Raw genomic sequence first — 9,900 nt, 5'->3', positions numbered from 1 at the left:
CCGCAGCCCCCCCCCCCAGGTTGATGTAGGACAAACCATCACCATACACGCAGCCCTTACAACAGTGCAAGCCTGGGGGGACGCACTGGGTACTTGGTGATAATTTTTCGCTGTCACCTAGGGGATACATATACTTGCATCATTAAGGACTTAAAATAGATTTAAAAGTGATCAAGGAAGTAGACTACTGGCCTTGAGATGTCAAAATACAAATATAACGCTGCTGGCTATGCCATGGTATTTCAGCCCATTCCCGTCTTGATGACAAAGCACAGAAACAGACTCACAGATGCAGGGAACAGACGTGTGGAGGCCAAGGGGGAGGGGGGGGGTGGGATGGACGGGGGGTTTGGGGTCAGTAGATGCAAACGACTACATTTAGAATGGAGAAGCCACGCGGTCCTCCCACACAGCGCGCAGGGAACTATTTCTAATCTCCTAGGCTAGACCATCCCCGAAAAGAATACAGAAAGAGGATGCGTATATACGGATAACAAAATCACTTTGCTGTACAGCAGTAATTGGCACCGTGCTGTAGATCAACCATACTCTAATTAAACATTTTTTTAAATAAAAGCAATGTTTCATTTGCACTAAGCACTCATGAAAGGACTCCTAGTCTTCGTTCCTATGATTCCATTATCTTATTGGGCTTCAAAGCAGAATCTTGGGGTAATAGAGAAAGCGAAAGCGAGGGACCTGGTATTACAAGCGTAGGTGGGGCTTTCTGCTGGGAAGTAGTCCGCGTGCCTGGGTGCTGGCGTGGATGCGCACAGTCATCCGGGGGCGCTTCGTCCTCGCGATCGGCATGACACCCCGTCTGCGGGGATGAGCAGAGGAGGGCGCCTAGAAACCCCCTTTCCACAGGCAGCGGGTCTTCACGGAGCTGGTGTGTCTACAAGGATGAAGCAATGGCCGGTGAAATGTGTGGAGAACCTCTGGACGCTTCCCTTGCCTTTTTCTGACCCTCAAAAAAAGTTGAAAAAAAAATCACTGACGTTGATATATTTATTATACGTTTCTTTCTTATTTGCTCAGAGAAAATATTTTTTTTCAGCCTGAATCATTGCGCAGGTAAATTCCCACAGCAGGCTTTTCCTAGGCTGGTGTGTCCTAGGACCATGGTGATTTTTCTGTGCCAGCTGTGGGCAGCCCTTGGACGTGGGTGAAGTCAAAAGTGGGCATTCCTAGCCCGTCTGATGGGGCTTCAGGATATACAAAGCCATTTGGGAATAAGTAATTATTATTATTGAAACCATTGCAAACACTTAAACAAATGCTTGCTTACATTGGGGAAAGTTTAACTTAATTTTTTTTTAAATTTAACTTAAATTTTTAATTTGTGTGACGTTCACTTACATCTTACACATTTGAATGGCATCCTCATCCAGATTTATATTTCCTGACTCAAGATGCGGCAAGATGATATATTCATGACTCTAAAACGCTCATCTAAAATGGATGGGAATACACCATTACTCTTCAGAAGGCCTCTCGAATTCTCCGTACTTGTGCAGAAACAGGCAGGCCTCCGCACTCTTGGAATGTAAAGTGAAAGAGCGAAAAAAAAAAAAAAAAGTAAGAAATTTTCCTGGTTGTGTTTGAACCAAAAAGATTTGAAATCTCTAAAAATTATATATTTTTGTTAAGAAATGGCTGTATTTTAGGCCGTGCACATCGAACATTTAGTAAATAATTACTGTACAGTTTTTTTTTTTTTTTTTTTTTTTTTTTGCATTTTACCAAAACACAGTTCTAACAGCCACAGAGGATTTATGGGACTAATCTGATATACTAAAGCAAACCACTGTGATTTTTCTCTTCTGTTTTTTTGTTTTGTTTTTTTGTCTTTTTAGGGCTGCATCTTTGGCATGTCGAAGTTCCCAGTCTAGGGGTCGAATTGGAGCTGCAGCTGCTGCAGGATCCAAGGCGCGTCTGCAACCTAAACCGCAGCTTGTGATAATGTCGGATCCTTAACCCACTGATTGGGGCCAGGGTTCGAACCCACATCCTCTCAGATACTAGTTGGTTTTGTCACTGCTGAGCCACAACAGGAACTCTTCCTCTGTTATTTTTATATGTATATATTTTTACTTAACCCACTGTGCGTCAGGGTGAGTTCCTTCTGTTAATTTTATCATGTATTAGTATATTGCACACTTACAGAGAAATTTAAAATCATTGATTTATAGGGCTGAGTTTGCTTCAAAGTACACATACAGATCGACCCTAGCCTGGGAACCTCCATATGCTTCAGGAGCAGCCCTAAAAAGACCAAAAAAAAAAAAAAAAAAAAAAAAAGAAAGAAAGAAAGAGACAAAAAAAACAAATACAGATTGATCCTTTTCCATCCATCTGTCTTTCTATCACCATCTACAAACATGCATTTCCACAGAAAATCTCAAGGTGAAAGGAGGAAAAATACCAGAAGAATCTTGTGTGTTTTGCACACAATAGGTGCACAAGGCTTAGGAGGGATCCCTGGGTCCAATCGGAGCTGTAGCTGCTGGTCTACACCATAGCCACAGCAATGCCAGATCCAAGCCACATCTGCAGCCTACACCACAGCTCACAGTAACACTGGATCCTTAACCCACCGAGTGAGGCCAGGGTTCAAACCCGCATCCTCATGGATACTAATTGGATTCATTTCTGCTGCACCACAGCAGGAACTCCCTATTGGAATATAGTTGACTTACAATGTTGTGCTAGTTTCTGGTGTATAGCAAAGCAAATGGATACTTATATCCACTTCAAGGGTGGCTCTTCACGTCTCTGCCCTCCACCTTCTTTCTGTGTGAAGTGGGGACAACAAGAGTGTCTATACATTCGGTTTGCTGTGGAGAGGAAATGAAATAATTGATATAAAATAATTAGAGGAGTTCCCGTCGTGGCGCAGTGGTTAACAAATCCGACTAGGAACCATGAGGTTGCGGGTTCGGTCCCTGCCCTTGCTCAGTGGGTTAACGATCCGGCGTTGCCGTGAGCTGTGGTGTAGGTTGCAGACGCGGCTCGGATCCCGCGTTGCTGTGGCTCTGGCGTAGGCCGGTGGCTACAGCTCCGATTGGACCCCTAGCCTGGGAACCTCCATATGCCGCGGGAGCGGCCCAAGAAATAGCAACAACAACAACAACAACAAAAGACAAAAAGACAAAAAAAAAAAAAAAATTAGAACCGTACTTTACACAGGTTCATTGATTGATGCACATTAGTTGTTATTGTTGTGTTCTAATTACCATTATTATTACCATTATATGTACCGAATTTACAAGTAACTGTGCATCGATCAAAATGTCAATGTGCTAAAAATCACCATGAGAAATGCAACTATCAAGTGGACTGGAAAAAAACCCCAATATTTGCTGTCTAGGCGGAGCTCAATTATTACCAGTAAAATTTAATCTGACGTTTTGATGTTGAAATACTGTCATTAAAAATGAATAGACGTAATCATCACTGAAGTAATTTCTTATAATTTGCGCCCTGTTTTGGTCATGTTATTGGACATCTACCTTACGATATACTCAGGATAAAAGCACTTTCACTGTCCTCATTTTTGTATCACAGAAACCTTGGCAAAGAGGAAGTCCCCTTCCAGCTACAACCAAGCAGTGGTCACAGATCCTTCTTCCATCTACAAATTTGAAGATAGGAATAAAAAAAAAATGGCGGCATTAGAGATACAGGTTTGAAGGACTAAATTCCCAGGGAGAAAGAGGTGAAGAAGTAGATCTAAGGCTCTCAACCATTTTCCAAGGCATTTGCCGCATACTAAGTGGCTGCACACAGAAGAAGAAAGACCAGGCAGAATTTGGGTGGTCACACACCATTGGCAATCAAAGGTGGCGTAGAACACGCCAAGAAGTTTATACCCTGGCAGGCACCCCCTGCTATCAGCTGAAACTTGAAAGGCTAGACTTACCATCAAAGACACACCAGAGGCTGTCTGAGCCAGAAAACATTTGAACCCCCCCCCCCCGCCCCCCGAGCCTCAAATCAGCTCATGGCCTGGTTGAATTGATGTGTTCCCTCCTCCTATTGCTTATGAGGGGACCAAGTGAAAGTTTTCTGGGGGAAGATGACATACACGAGCTCTACAATTTCCACACACATACCTGGCTCCAATTTAAAAATGAGCAGGCCTATCAGGTAAGAGGGACAAGAAAAAACACCAACGATACAATCAGACCCACAGGTGATACATAGATGGATGGTCTCAGATATGGATTTAAAATAACAAAGAGTAGAAAGAGAGTACAAAATAACCAGAGGACAGGGGGCAAGCTGTTGAAGGAGGAGTCAGAACACCTGAGTTCTTGCTTTAGCTTCTCTTTCCTTTAGTCTTGGGGGAATGTGAGCAAGTCAGTTACTCTCCAAAACTTCAGTGACTTGTCAGTTAACATGGAGAATAATGTCCCCTAGTTAGGGGTGTGGGGATGAGACAACACCTTGGGAAATGCACCCTCCAAACAGAAAATAATCCTGATACTGCCCCCTAGGAGCCTTTAGGCATCTTAGGGCTCCTACATAATTCATAGCTCCTGACTGGAAGTAAGAGCAGGTGTTTCCTTGGGGCCTCCTCTCCTGGTTTATTAGCTGAACCCTAATCCTATCCCTAACCTATACCTGAACATTTAATACAGGCTTATAAGGTAACTGATTTTGACATCAGAACTTCTATTTTCTTTTCTTCTCCCCTTTAAGACCTAATAGCAGTGATAATATATATTCTTATATTTCATAAAAAGCTAAAGAAAATCATGCTTTTTATATTCTTTTCTATTATGGTTTATTATAGAAATATACCATATTGAATATAGGTCCTTTACAGTAGGACCTTCTTGTTCATCTATTTTATATATAGTGATGTGTAGCTGCTAATCCTAAACTTCTCCCCCAAGAATGTCTATTTTCTTATCAACAATTCAGGTTCCTTCTGGAGTTCCCATCATGGCTCAGTGGAAACGAATCTGACTATCATCCCTGAAGATGCAGGTTCCATCCCTGGCCTTGCTCAGTGGGCTAAGGATCCGGTGTTGCCATGAGCTGTGGTGTGGGTCGCAGATGTGGGTCGGATCCAATGTTGCTTTGGCTGTGGTGTAGGCTGGCAGCTGTAGCTCTGATTAAACCTCTAGCCTGGGAACCTCCGTATGTCACAGGTGTGACCCCCGAAAGACCAAAAAAAAAAAAAATCAGATTCTTTCTTTTTGGTTCTAGCATTTTATTGTTTATCTATCAGTTTATATATTCATTTACTTATTTTCATTGCACATTTTTTTTTTGTCTTTTTCTGGCCACTCCCATAGCATATGGAAGTTCCTGGGCTAGGGGTCAAATCAGAGTTGCAGCTGCCAGCCTACACCACAGCCACAGCAACAGTGGATCTGAGCCACATCGGCAACCTACACCACAGCTTCTAGGCAATGCTGGATACTTAACCCACTGAGTGAGGCCAGGGATCAAACCCATGTCCTCATGGATCCTGGTCAGTTTTGTTGCTACTGAGCCACAACGGGAACTCCCTGATTGGACATCTTTATCCAAATGCATATGGGTTATAAAGGAAAACATTTTGAAGATTCCAAAACCTTTTTAAAAAATGCTCTTTTCTGAAAGATACTGCTCCTTTCAAAACAAGTTATGAAGTGAATAGACATGAATATCTTTCATGTGTCAAAGGAAGCATTTGAAAGCAGTCACAGATAAGCTAGAATCCGATTCTTGCTTCTGGTTGTTTTACATTCAACATAGATTCCCATTGTCCAAAGCTTTCGTAATAATTCCTTTTGTTTCTGAAGAAACATGAAAGCATGAAAATGTAAATCACTATACAAGCACATTGACTCATTGGGTTTGAAGAGTGAGCAGAACTGAGCTGCGAATTTTAGAGAGTTTAGAGAAGTAGTTAAGCCCTAAATCTCCCAATACTTTTTTCTCCCTGTGGAATGTCCACTCATTCTTTTTGTGAGATCAAAGAACACATATTTATATCCTTTTCTGTTGGAGCTTATCTTCGTGTTACTACTACTGAGACCTTACTTGTAGAAAGTTCTTGCTCTCTTTACCCCACCCCCATAGGATGCTCGAGTAAGGTGAGGACAAAGGCGGCAGGTACCAGCGTGGATGCTGTCCAAGCCGTTCTCGATGAAGGAAAGATCTAGAGCCTCAGGTGAGTCTGTGGTGGAATATCTCCCCATGCTCCAGTGAAAGAGACCCAGAGTGTGTTTCCTGAGACGCCAGGTAAGCGCCAAGTGCCTCCTACAAGCTATGAAGTGAAAAGTGACCTCTGAGACTGCATTCCTAAAGGCAGGAAGAAAGATAAAGAAAGCTGATCAACCATTGCTTCCAGGCCCTCTTATGATGTGATCTAGAAGAAAGATAATTAAAGAAGGAACTTTCTGAGGGAGAAGCCAAGAGCTGTCAAGAACAACAGAATGGATCTTGGGCCAAATGAAAACATTCTCTGCCCTGGAATAGAGAACCTTGCAGCACCAGCCTCCTGGATTGCAGGGTTGCCCTGGACCAGAGTCTCCAGGTGCCTGCCATTTTCCCTATTCCAGTGCAAGTGTTGGAGCTAGCCCTCCTGTCTTTCGGTCATCATTATTTGTTGGCTGTGTGGGAAGCAGATAATTAAAAAAAAAAAATCCCTAGGTCCCCAGGTCAAGAGGAGTTACAGCCAAACCTGATGCAAAGATAATGATAACATCCAGGCTTTCTAGCCCTGAGCCTTGCTTGATGAGGTGACCCTTTGGGGATGCCTTTCCTAGAGAGGAGGGAGACGCAGATGCCAGACTATGAGAATAACTGGGGATAACTGGGGATGGCAGTATTATTCAGAAAGTATGGGCTGTCCTCCGCTCCCCTTCTGCCCCTTCTCCTGCCCAGGAAGAGGATCCTTCTCTGCATCCCTGATACTGGACTTGGCCCTCTGACTTCCTTGGCCATTGGAATGTGGGTAGGGATGACAGCACGGCAGCTCCCGACGAAGGTTTTTGAGACAAGTTTCCGTTATTGCTTTTGGGCCCCCCGCTCCAGCAGGAGAATATCGCAGCTCAGGGAGTGTCTGATGCTTTGATTCAGGCCCTGGAGCACCCTTGAACTTCACCCCTGCCAGAGCTGAAGTGTCACGATCTGAGCTGTTAGTATGAAATCGGTGTTTGCTGTTTTAAAGACCTTGAGGGGTTGTTTGTCAAGCAATATCCTTACAACAAAAAACTATTAATGCAGGTAGATGAAACGATAAGAGACACCGATGAAACTGGCTGGTTGGAAGAACGGATCCCCACTTAACACTGAGCCAAAACGGACACAGGCATTAAAAATGCTATGTGCCTAAAGTGAACCGATCTATGAATAAAATACGCGTGCAAATAATCAACTGATCGCAGAGCAGCCAGGGAACCTTGTAGGAAGAGAGGAAATGAAGAGATCACGGGGAAAATTAAAATAGATTTGACTCCATAAAACACTTACATTTCTGTAGATCATAAAATCCACGAAATTGAAAATTTCAAGATATGAAAAAAAAAAATCTATGAAGTCAGTATCATTTAATCCATGCTGTACAGATGGGGAAAGGCGGGTCGGAGAGGTCGAATGGCTTTTTATGTTATTTTGCTTTTAAATTTTTTTTATTAAGGTATAGTTGATTTACAGCGTTCTGCCAGTTTCCACAGCATAGCAAAGCCACCCAGTCATACACATGTATTTACTTTCCCATTCTTATATTATCATCCGTCAGAGTCTGTCCTAAGAGACTGGACATAGTCCCTTGTGCTGAAATGACTTTTAGTTAGACATAAACTTGAAGTTCACGTGGTGACCTCAGACACGGGGACAGCAAATTAGTAACAAGACACCTGGTGCCTGGAGACTGGCTCTCAGCTCTCGTGGGTTTCGGATCCAGCGCCGTTTCATAAAAGCTGCTAATGGACTTGGCACTTTCTTTTTTGTTAAGGTCTGAGTTACCGTGTATTAAATTCCACATACACAATTGACTGCCCAGTGCAAATTATATCTTTCAGGAGTGTTATTCAGCCGCACAGAGAAAAGCTATTCCCAGCGTGGCAAATACGAAGATTTGTTATTACAGACACGCGGAGACTGGAGAACAAAATCTGGTGAAATGAAGTTTACGTCCGCAGGTTGTTTAAGCACGGCAGGGACCCGCCGGAAACCTCACTCACTGTCATCCCAAAGTCCATCCTCCAGAGGCTAGGCCAGGGCTGACCGCAAGTGAAAACGCAGGTTACCTCTGAGTGGAACCAAATAGAACATCCTGAACAATGGACGCTGGGGAGAATTCTGGGAACTCGTTGAGATCCTCTCAGGGCGTGTCCGATAATTTGGGGAAACAGATGGTGCAGGGGGGGCTACGTCATCTTGTTTAGATCAAGCCCGAGTTTTCCTCCCTTGGGGTTTGAGCGTGGCTCCTGCAGCCTGACCAAGGTTGGCTGTTTACGCGTCTGTCTAAGGCAGGTGGCACATGGGCCACGGCACACGGGATTCTGTGAGACGGAGGGAAGAAGGAGGTGGGGCAGACAGACGCCAGGGGGGCTCCCCGGTCCTGCCTCCTGGAGTCCATTCCCTGCACCACCCCCTCTCCTGGAGTTGCGGGGGTGGGGGCGAAGTGCTGGCACCAGTGGAATGTGGAGAAGCTGGTGCAACCTCCCTCCCACAACAGTTGCGTCTTGCCGGCTCACTCCAGACTCTCTCTTTGCCAGTTGGAGATCTCAGTGACCACGTGAGCTCAGCTGTAATGAACCGGACTAATATCCATGAGGACGGGGGTTCGATCCTTGGCCTCCATCAGGCCTCGCGGCATTGCCATGAGCTGTGGTGTAAGTCGCTGATGTGGCTTGGATCCTGTGTGGCTGTGGCCGTGGTGTAGGCCGGCAGCTGTAGCTCTGATTCCACCCCTAGCCGGGGAACTTCCATATGCCATGCGTGTGGCCCTAAAAAGAAAAAAAAAAAAAAAATATGTGTTGGGTCTGGATGCCCAGGTACCTGGTCTAACATTTTTCTGGCCGCATCTGTGAGGGTGTTTCTGGAAGAGGTTAGCGTTTGAATTGATGGAGAGAGTAAGTCAGACTTTCCTCCCCAACATGGGTGGGTTTATCTGACCTACCAAGGGCCTGAACAGAACAAAAAAATGAAAAGATGGGGGGGTTTGCTCCCCCCTGCTTTTTTTTAATGACCTTACCTTCGGCATTTGGAAGTTTCCGGGGCAGGAATTGAATCCCAGACTCTGTTTTGTTTTGCAGCCATGACCGCTCTGTCACAGTGACGTCTTTCCTGGGAGCAAGATTGCAGGGCGAAGCCGGGAGCTCACAGATTGCGATAAAGTGGCGGATACCACTCTTAAGCAAATGCAGGGGAAAAAAAAAAAAAGAGGAAAGATCCCTTTCTCATCCAGGGCTTCACATACACTGAAATCTGAGGAGACATGTGTCTTTAAATCCTGACCTTCAAATCAGTCAACTGCTGCCAACATGCTGCTGCATCTGAAGTCAGTTGCCATCCGATGTTTCTGAAAATAGGCCCGTGCTGACCAATTATGACTCTTATATAAGATTTTGTGCCGCCCTCGACCTGCGCCGCCAGGAATGTGATGTGACAAGCTGCACCGGAGCAGGACCTGGGTGATGGATTTCCAGCCAAATGAGAGATGACTCTCTGGGTACATGGAGTGCACACACGGGGGTTGGGGGCCTGCCCTGTGGGGGTGGGGGGTGCAGATGTAAAGCCCCTGCCCGGGGCTCACACAAGCCCTTCTGAGAACACACTGTCAGTCCTTATTCTGCTCACAGCTTTCACATGGGTTCATGACCAGTCCACAGCGAGGACCACAAGAGGACAGATGCCCCACGCAAGTCCAGCTCAGGGGCCCCACCTTCCACG

General features: G+C 45.1%; 1 long non-coding RNA gene across 1 annotated transcript; it reads right to left on the bottom strand.

Moving 5' to 3' along the window:
• Positions 1 to 630: 630 nt before the first annotated feature.
• Positions 631 to 9,546, bottom strand: LOC146403069 (uncharacterized). Its single transcript, XR_014804649.1, has 3 exons — positions 9,203 to 9,546; positions 1,360 to 1,538; positions 631 to 967 (listed from the first exon to the last, which is right to left on the bottom strand). It is a non-coding gene; the product is annotated as an uncharacterized LOC146403069 (long non-coding RNA).
• Between the last annotated feature and the right edge of the window lie 354 nt (positions 9,547 to 9,900).

This window comes from Sus scrofa, chromosome 5, assembly GCF_054392235.1.
Source record: "Sus scrofa isolate SSC_HxYL_T2T_F1_AM1 chromosome 5, Sscrofa_HxYL_maternal_Yorkshire_Landrace_v2.0, whole genome shotgun sequence".
NCBI classification, from domain to species: domain Eukaryota; kingdom Metazoa; phylum Chordata; class Mammalia; order Artiodactyla; family Suidae; genus Sus; species Sus scrofa.
The sequence above is the reverse complement of the archived record's forward strand: the minus strand, read 5'-3'. Positions and strand labels throughout refer to the sequence as shown.